The following is a 9,811-nucleotide window of genomic DNA, read 5'->3' as shown; positions in this document are numbered from 1 at the left end:
CGGCCCCCGCGCCTCCCTCTTCCCTCCCCCGGATCCGCGCCGCTCTCCTCTGCCCCACGCCCGACGCGCTCGCCGCCGTTCCCGTCGTTCACGCGGCCACCGTGCCCCACTCACCACCTCGCCGTGTCGTACGACGTCGCCGCCCTCGACTACACCCCCTCCGCCTCTCCGTCGAAGCTCGGAGCCACTACAACGACCTCTCCGAGCTCGCCTTCATCTTCGGACGCCGGCGACCCCCTTCTTCCCCGGCGACGACCTGCTGCTACTAAGCCACCCACGGGCCTTTCTTGCGCCGCGCGGTGAGCTCCTCTACCTCCTCCCCCTCTCCGTTAGCTCGCTCGCGCTCCGTAGCTGCTTCCCCGCGCGCGCCCGAACGCCACGCCGCGGAGCTCGCTGCCGGCGTGTCTCCGGTGACCAAATGGTCACGGGCGTTGGCCCGCTAGCCCGACCGCACCGAGCCGCACCCGCCTAGGTAGTTAGTTCGGCCGTTCGCGCGCTCAAGCGTAGCTTCCGTCGGGCACCCGTAGCACCTCGCCGCCGGCGAGTTCATAGCGCTCGTCTCCGGCCGTTCCAGCCCCTCCGACCACCGCCGTTGGACGCGCAATGTCGAGCCGCATCGAACGCGCCAAGCCCCGCCCCCGCAAACCCACTGTGGGCGAAACCCGAAGCACACCCGCGCATCGCCGCCGCGTTGGAGCTCGCCGGAGCCCCTCTCCGGTGCCCTGCCGACGTGGCCGGCCGGGCCCCCCCCTGGCTCACCGCCAGTGGCCCCCACGGGCCCCAGTTGACTGGGTTGACCCAGTCAACTGCTGACTGGGCAGGCCCAGTCACTGACATGCGGGCCCCGCCGCAAAATTTAAAAAAAAAAGAAAAGAAAAAGAAAATGTTTTGTAAATAAAAATAATTAGTTTAAATAATCTCTCACTGAAAGGTGGGCCTATTAGTTAATTAACTAAAAGTTAATTAGTTTAATCCTCTGTTAACCCACTGTCTATGACAGGTGGGTCCCCCGTGTCAGTTTGACCAGTCAACCCGGACTGTTGACCGCTGACGTCACTCATACGTCATGCTGACGTCATATCCCTTTTTCTGTTAATTAAATAATTCCAGAAATTCAAATAAACTTTGAAAATTCATATCTTTTAAACCGTAACTCGGATGAAAATGTTTTCTATATGAAAGTTGCTCAGCACAACGAGACGAATCCGAATACGCAGTCCGTTCGTCCACCACACCTCCCTAACCTATCGAACTAGCAACTTTCCCCCTCCGGTCCGTCTGTCCGAAAACGTGAAACATCGGGAATACCTCCCGGATGTTCCCCCCTTCACCGGTACCACCTACTGTCGCGTTAGGACACCCCTAGCACCGCTCACTGTCATGTCACGCATCATCATGCTTATGTTTGCATTGTATTTACTGTTTCTTCCCCCTCTTCTCTCCGGTAGACTACGAGACCGACACTGCTGCTGCCCAGTTCGACTACGGAGTCGACGACCCCTCCTACTTGCCAGAGCAACCAGGCAAGCCCCCCCCTTGATCACCAGATATCGCCTACTCTCCTCTATACTGCTTGCATTAGAGTAGTGTAGCATGTTACTGCTTTTCGATATCCTATTCTGATGCATAGCCTATCCTTGCTACTACTGTTGATACCTTTACCTGCAATCCTACATGCTTAGTATAGGATGCTGGATTTCCATCAGTGGCCCTACATTCTTGTCCGTCTGCTGTGCTACACTATCGGGCCGTGATCACCTGGGCGGTGATCGCGGGTATATACTTATATACAATATACATGACACATGTGATGACTAAAGTCGGGTCGGCTCGTAGGAGTACCCGCAAGTGGATCTTTGTGGCGGAGCGACAGGGCAGGTTGAGACCGCCTAGGTAAGAGGTGGGCCTGGCCCTGGTCGGCGTTCGCGGATACTTAACACGCTTAACGAGATCTTGGTATTTGATCTGAGTCTGGCCATTTGGTCTATACGCACTAGCCATCTACGCGGGAGTAGTTATGGGTATCCCGGCGTCGTGGTATCAGCCGAAGCCTTCGTGACGTCAGCGACTGAGTGGCGCGCGCCGTGTTGGACCGCTTTGGCGTAACCGCCGTGATCGTGTGGGTTGCTAGGTCTGCTCGCGGCCGCGTTCGCAACGTGCAGGTGTGCATAGGGCGATGGGCCCAGACCCCTGCGCGCTTAGGATTAGACCGGCGTGCTGACCGCTCTGTTGTGCTTAGGTGGGGCTGCGACGCGTTGATCTTACGAGGCCGGGCATGACCCAGAAAAGTGTGTCCGGCCAATTGGGATCGAGCGTGTTGGGTTATGTGGTGCACCCCTGCAGGGAAGTTTATCTATTCGAATAGCCGTGTCCCTCGGTAAAAGGACGACCCGGAGTTGTACCTTGAGCTTATGACAACTAGAACTGGATACTGAATAAAATACACCCTTTCAAGTGCCAGATACAACCCGGTGATCGCTCTCTAACAGGGCGACGAGGAGGGGATTGCCGGGTAGGATTATGCTATGCGATGCTACTTGGAGGACTTCACTCTATTCTCTTCTATATGCTGCAAGATGGAGATGACCAGAAGCGTAGTCTTCGACAGGACTAGCTATCCCCCTTTTAATTCTGGCATTCTGCAGTTCAGTCCACTGATATGCCCCTTTACACATATACCCATGCATATGTAGTGTAGCTCCTTGCTTGCGAGTACTTTGGATGAGTACTCACGGTTGCTTCTCTCCCTCTTTTTCCCCCTTTCCTTTCTATCTGGTTGTCGCCACCAGATGTTGGAGTCCAGGAGCCAGACGCCACCGTCGACGACGACTCCCACGGCACTGGAGGTGCCTACTACTATGTGCAGGCCGCTGACGACGACCAGGAGTAGTTAGGAGGTCCCAGGCAGGAGGCCTTGCCTCTTCGATCGTTGCTACTTTTGTGCTAGCCTTCTTAAGGCAAAACTTGTTTAACTTATGTCTGTACTCAGATATTGTTGCTTCCGCTGACTCGTCTGCGATCGAGCACTTGTATTCGAGCCCTCGAGGCCCCTGGCTTGTATTATGATGCTTGTATGACTTATTTATGTTTTAGAGTTGTGTTGTGATATCTTCCCGTGAGTCCCTCATCTTGGTCGTACACATTTGCGTGCATGATTAGTGTACGGTCAAATCGGGGGCGTCACAACAGTGAAGATTTTGAATGAGTTTCAAATAGAACGCACATGAAGAATTTGTGAATAGAATGGGTTGAGTTTAGCATAGAGGGGGAAGGGTCCGATCACATTCACTTAGCAGAAAAAGCAACTTGAAGAATTAGCCATAGGTGAATGCTGTAGAGGACATAAACTCATATATATATATATATAGCCAAAGAAGAAAAACGACGGAAACAGTGAAGACAATGCAAAGTTGAAGAACATGAACAACTGAGGAATTTCAACACTGAGGAAAAACTGAAATTGAAAATTTTCAACTTTGGTGGTGGCGTGACCCACCGTATAAGAATGATGATTTCAGACACCGCGTACAATTGTCGTAGGGTTTTGAGAATCAAATTCTTCGTTAATTTCTTCACACTTAGAGTGTTATTCTTCATTGATTGAAGAAAAACGTTTCTTCATTTGTTGCACATCTAAGTCATCAATTTTGCATAAGTGTTAGGATGAGTGTCCTTTTCAAAGAACATTCAAAGATTATAAGATATTTAGCTCACACCGCAACTTGCTAAATCTCTTCTCATCCAAGGGCTTTGTGAAGATATTGGCTAGCTGTTCTTCAGTCTTCACATGCTCAATAGAAATGTCGCCCTTCAACACATGATCGCGAAGAAAATGATGACGAATCTGAATGTGCTTTGTCTTCGAGTGTTGAACTGGGTTGTGAGCAATCTTGATGGCACTCTCATTGTCACAGAAGAGAGGCACATTCTTCACGTTGACGCCGTAGTCCTTGAGAGTTTGCTTCATCCACAGCAATTGAGCACAGCAAGAACCAGCAGCAGTGTACTCAGCTTCAACAGTAGACAGTGATACGCAGTTCTGTTTCTTCGAGGACCAACAGACCAAAGATCGTCCGAGGAAATGACATGTACCAGATGTTGACTTGCGGTCCACACGATCACCAGCATAGTCAGAGTCAGAATATCCAATGAGATCAAAAGCCGAGCCCTTGGGGTACCATAATCCAAGTGTTGGTGTGTGAGCTAGATATCGAAGAATATGCTTCACAACCTTATGGTGTGATTCCTTTGGTGTAGCTTGAAATCGGGCACACATGCAAACACTAAGCATTATATCTGGCCTAGATGCACATAAGTACAATAAAGAACCAATCATGGAGCGGTATACCTTATGATCGAAGTCAATACCATTTTCATCAGTGCACACATGGCCATTTGTGGGCATAGGAATTTTGAGGCCTTTGCAATCTTGCATGCCGAATTTCCTCAGTACATCCTTGAGGTATTTCTCCTAAGATATGAATATGCCATTGCGTTGTTGACGAATTTGAAGACCTAAATAGACATTTGATATTCTTCACTCATCATATAGGCAAATTCATCACTATAATGTTGGTCGGTACAGCCAAAGATAATATCATCAACATATATTTGGCACACAAACAGTTCACCATCATAAGATTTAGTGAAAAGAGTAGGGTCGAGTGTACCGGGTTTGAAGCCTTTCTTCATGAGGAATTCCTTCAAGGTATCATACCACGCCCGAGGGGCCTGCTTGAGGCCATAGAGGGCCTTATTGAGTCTGAAGACTTTGTCAGGATTCTTTGGATCTTCAAAACCTGGGGGTTGAGCAACATATACTTCTTCCTCAAGCTTACCATTGAGGAATGCACTTTTCACATCCATTTGATATAAAGTGATATCATGATGGTTAGCATAAGCAAGTAATATGCGAATAGCCTCAAGTCTAGCTACAGGTGCAAAAGTTTCATCGAAATCAATTCCTTCAACCTGTGTGTAGCCTTGAGCTACAAGCCGTGCCTTATTCCTCACCACAAGGCCATTTTCATCTTGCTTGTTGCTGTAGATCCACTTTGTGCCAATGATATTGTGCTTGCGAGGATCTGGATGTTTGACCAGTTCCCAGACGTTGTTGAGCTCGAACTGATGTAATTCTTCTTGCATGGCCTGAATCCACTCAGGCTCTAGAAATGCTTCATCTACCTTAGTGGGCTCTGTGATAGAGACAAAATCAAAGTGCCCACAAAAGTTAGATAAATGTGAAGCTCTTGAGCGTGTGAGAGGACCTGGTGCTTCAATGTCATCGATGATCTTTTCAACTTGCACTTCTTTTGCAACGCGAGGATGAGCTGGTTATCGTCGAGGAATTTGATCAGCATTTTCTTCAGCACCATTTTGTTCAGTATTTTCTTCAGGTGCATTAGCTCGACGTTCTTCATGTTCTTGAATGAATTCTTTAGCAGATTCTTCGGTAGGAATGACATCCTCAGTAGCCTTGAACTTGATAGTTTCCTCAGGTGCTGGTTCATCTATCACAGAAGGTAGGTGCTCTCTTTGCGAGCCACTAGTTTCATCGAACCGCACATCTACATTTTGAACAACCTTGTGAAGAACGTTGTTGAAGACTCTGTAGGTGTGCGGGTCCTTTCCATAACCAAGCATAAAACCTTCATGTGCTTTCGGTGCAAATTTTGAGTTGTGATGAGGATCTCTAATCCAACATTTAGCACCGAAGACTTTGAAATAACTCACATTGGGTTTCTTGTCAGTGAGGAATTCATAGGCAGTCTTCTTGAAGAATTTGTGAAGATATACTCTGTTGATGATGTGGCACGCAGTATCAATTGCATCAATCCAGAAACGACGAGGCGTTTTGTATTCATCAAGCATAATGCGAGCCATCTCATCAAGAGTCCTGTTCTTGCGCTCCACGACGCCATTCTGCTGAGGAGTATATGGGGCAGATAGCTCATGAGTAATACCAAGTTCATCAAGATAGTCATCAAGACCAGAATTCTTGAACTCAGTTCCATTGTCACTTCTGATGTGCTTGATCTTCACACCAAAGTTGGCTGAAGCCCTCAAGGAAAATCGTTTGAAGACTTCCTGCACTTCATGTTTGTAAGTAACAATGTGTACCCATGTGTAACGAGAGTAATCATTAACAATAACAAAGCCATATTGAGATGCATCATTTGAGACTGCAGAATAATGGTTAGGACCGAAGAGATCCATGTGAAGCAATTCAAATGGTCGAGTGGTGGTCATGATAGTCTTCGCTGGATGCTTAGCCTTTGTCATCTTCCCAGCTTCACAGGCTCCGCATAAGTGATCCTTGAGGAATTTGACATAGTCAATGCCAATGACATGCTTCTTCTTCGCAAGCGTGTGCAAATTCCTCATGCCTGCATGACCAAGTCGTCGATGCCATAGCCAGCCTTCTGAAGCTTTTGCAAGTAGGCACACGGTTGGTTGTGGTCCTGTAGAGAAATCAACAATATACAAGTCTCCCCTCCTAAAGCCTTCGAAGACTTTGGAATTGTCAGCTTCCATAACCACAACACAACAATACTTGCCAAAGACAACAACCATATCAAGATCACAAAGCATTGAGACAGACATGAGGTTGTATCCTAAGGACTCGACAAGCATGACTTTGTCCATGTGTCGATCCTTTGTGATCGCAACCTTACCTAGACCCAATACCTGACTTTTGCCTTTGTCAGCGAAGATGATATGCTTCAGATGTGATGGAGATAAGGGAGCATCCATCAATAGATTCTTGTCACCAGTCATGTGATTTGTACATCCACTATCGAGGACCCACTCATTGGCTTTGGGTTGATCATCCTGTAGATGAATTAGTGCAGCTTACGAACTCATATACTTCATCAGTGAAGAATATGACATCACAATTCATCAGATCAATTTCATCAAGCAACAGAACAGATAAAGCAGTATGAGGACGTGAGAAATGAGAGTTCATTTCTTCATGATTAGCCTGCGTCCTTTTAGGCACTTTTCAGGTCTCCAGCAAATTCTTCAGACGTTCACACACGTTTGGAGACCTGACCCTGCAGAAGAGATTAGTTCTTTTTCTTCACCACCCACATCTGAAGGGGTGGCAAAGAGTTCATCACTCTGTGAGCTCCATACGAGAAAGGTGGCATAGAAGCCAATCCATTTCGTTTCACATAAGAGGAGTTAGGGTAAGCATATGAATAAGCAGAAAAATTCTTCGAGGACTTATGAACATAATGATTAGAAGAATAATGCTCATATTCATAGCCCTTAGCTCTTCCCTGCGAAACAGAGTTGTTAGCACGATGATATTCATATGAGGACTTTGATCCTTTTGAGGAATATGATCCACGTGAGGAATTTGGTCCGTATGAGGACTTGGATCCATATGAAGAATTTGGTCCATATGAAGAATTTGATCTGGGGTTCCTATTCTTCACAGGTGATGTCATGAGGACATTCACCTGAAGACTTTGAAGGCACCTTTTGGGAACCCAGATTTTCTTCATAGGGGAACCGTTCCTGCAGTTAGTGCCAACATATCTAGCAAATACTTCGCCATTCTGATTTTTGAATAGTTTATAGTTGGAGTCAAATGACTCATCAGAAGAATGAGAAGATTCACATGTAAAGCCAGATAGATTAGATGGATCAACTGGAGGTCCCTTTGCAGCAACCCATGAGGTTTTGGGGTACTGCTCAGGCTTCCAATATGTACCATCAGCATTGAGTTTCCTCTCAAAGGCAATACCCTCTTTCCTAGGGTTCCTGTTGAGGATCTGCTTTTTAAGCACATCACAAAGAGTCTGATGCCCTTTGAGGCTTTTGTACATGCCTGTCATGTACAATTCCTTCAGCCCTGCATCATCAGTGATACTAGCAATGTCCTCAGATGATGAATTAATGATAGCAGAGACAGTTGAAGAATTTGTAGCATTAGAAGCATTTGAACATTCAGGTGAAGAATTAGCAGATTCATGTTCAATGCATTTCAAACATGGAGGAACAAATTCTTCCTGAGAAGCGCTGATTTGTTGAGCAAGTAATGAATCGCGCTCCTTCTGAAGATCTTCATAACTCACTCTTAGCTTCTCAAGATCTTGCTTTCTTTGAAGAAATTCATAAGAAAGCTTCTAATGATCAGATAAGAGAGTGTTATGTTGATATTGAAGGGTGTCATACTTAGTATGAAGTCTCTGAAGACTTCCAGCCAAAGCTTTTGACTGATCAATTTCTTCACCCAACATATCATTGCTCCTATTTAGCATGTATTGAACTTTTTCCAAAGCTCTTTGTTGTTTAGTGGCAAGGGAAGCAAGTTTGACATAGCTGGGTCCAAATTCATCACCAGATTCATCATCACTAGACTCGGATAGGTAGCATTCAGTTACCTCAGCACTTTTTGCCATAAGGCATGATGAAGAGGATGATGATTCTGGTTCGAATGTCATCGCTTTGAGAGATTCCTTGAAGTCCTCAAACCAAGGATCATGATGGGTTCGATGACCTTCATAGACCTCAGAGAGACGGTCCCAGATAAGCTTCGCATGATCGAGATGCATGATGTTTCTGAACTGATTTTGAGACAGACGGGAGCAGATGACGTCCTTCGCCGTGAGGTTGAGAAGAGTGTACTTGCGAATGTCGTCAACTTCCGCCATCTTGCACAGATCGGTAAGACCAATCTCAGTGACGGTCCACAGTTCGCTGTTCATCGCCATGAGGTGCTTCTTCATCATGGCCTTCCACTTGGGATACTCGTGACCGTCAAAGATGGGGCATGACACAGTCTTCATTCCTGTGGTCGACATAACTAAAACTCCAGGCGGTTAAACCAAAATCACACAGAACAAGGGAGTACCTTGCTCTGATACTAATTGAAAGTGTGTTATATCGACTAGAGGGGGTGAATAGGCGATTTTTATGAATTCTTCACTGAGGAATTTGCCGGTGAGGAAATTCCTTAGCGAAGAACTACTAGTAGCGGAATAAGTACTCAAGAGTAAACATATCAGAACAAAAGCATGGTCATCATGATGAAATGAAGACAAGCACAGAGTACAGAAAGCGTAATCACAGGATAGCCTACGATGAAGACAAACAGACTGAAGAAATTGAACTGAGGAAATTGAGAAAGTCTTCAGTCAAAGTCTTCAAACACAGATATGACAAGCACACAACACAGTAATGAGGAAATGAAAGAGTTGAAGAAATAGAACCAGTAAGCTTGGTGAAGACAATGATTTGGTAGACCAGTTCCAACTGTTGTCTCAGTTGTACATCTGGTTGGAGCGGCTAGGTATTTAAACCCGAGGACACACAGTCCCGGACACACAATCCTCACCGTATTCTCCTTGAGCTAAGGTCACGCAGACCTCGCCCAATCACTCGTGGTAAGTCTTCAGGTGACTTCCGAACCTTCACAAACTCGGTCACTCGGCAATCCACAATTCCTCTTGGATGCTCTAGACCATGACGTCTAACCGTCTGGAAGAAGCACAATCTTCAAAGGTAACAAGTATCGGATCCACGCAGGATCAATCTCTTCAGTGATGCTCAATCACTTTGGGTTTGTAGGTGTTTGGGTTTGGGTTTTCCTCACTCGATGATTTTCGCTCAAAGTCCTCGGAGGATGGGATGCTCTCAAATGACAAGTGTCAGTTTCTCTCGGAGCAGCCAACCAGCTAGTGGTTGTAGGGGGCGGCTATTTATAGCCTAGGGAGCAGCCCGACATGATAAGACATAAATGCCCTTCAATGATATGACCGTTAGGTGGATAAGATATTTTGGGACAGCTGGCGTGTAGCAC

At 46.5% G+C, this 9,811-nt stretch overlaps 1 pseudogene; it reads right to left on the bottom strand.

Moving 5' to 3' along the window:
- Positions 1 to 8,798, bottom strand: part of LOC123076276 (uncharacterized) — a 39,443-nt pseudogene extending 30,645 nt beyond the window's left edge.
- Positions 8,799 to 9,811: the final 1,013 nt, after the last annotated feature.

The sequence above is a fragment of the Triticum aestivum genome, chromosome 3D (assembly GCF_018294505.1).
Source record: "Triticum aestivum cultivar Chinese Spring chromosome 3D, IWGSC CS RefSeq v2.1, whole genome shotgun sequence".
Classification (NCBI taxonomy): Eukaryota; Viridiplantae; Streptophyta; class Magnoliopsida; order Poales; family Poaceae; genus Triticum; species Triticum aestivum.
Note: the sequence above shows the minus strand (reverse complement) of the source record. Positions and strands in the feature narration are given on the sequence as shown.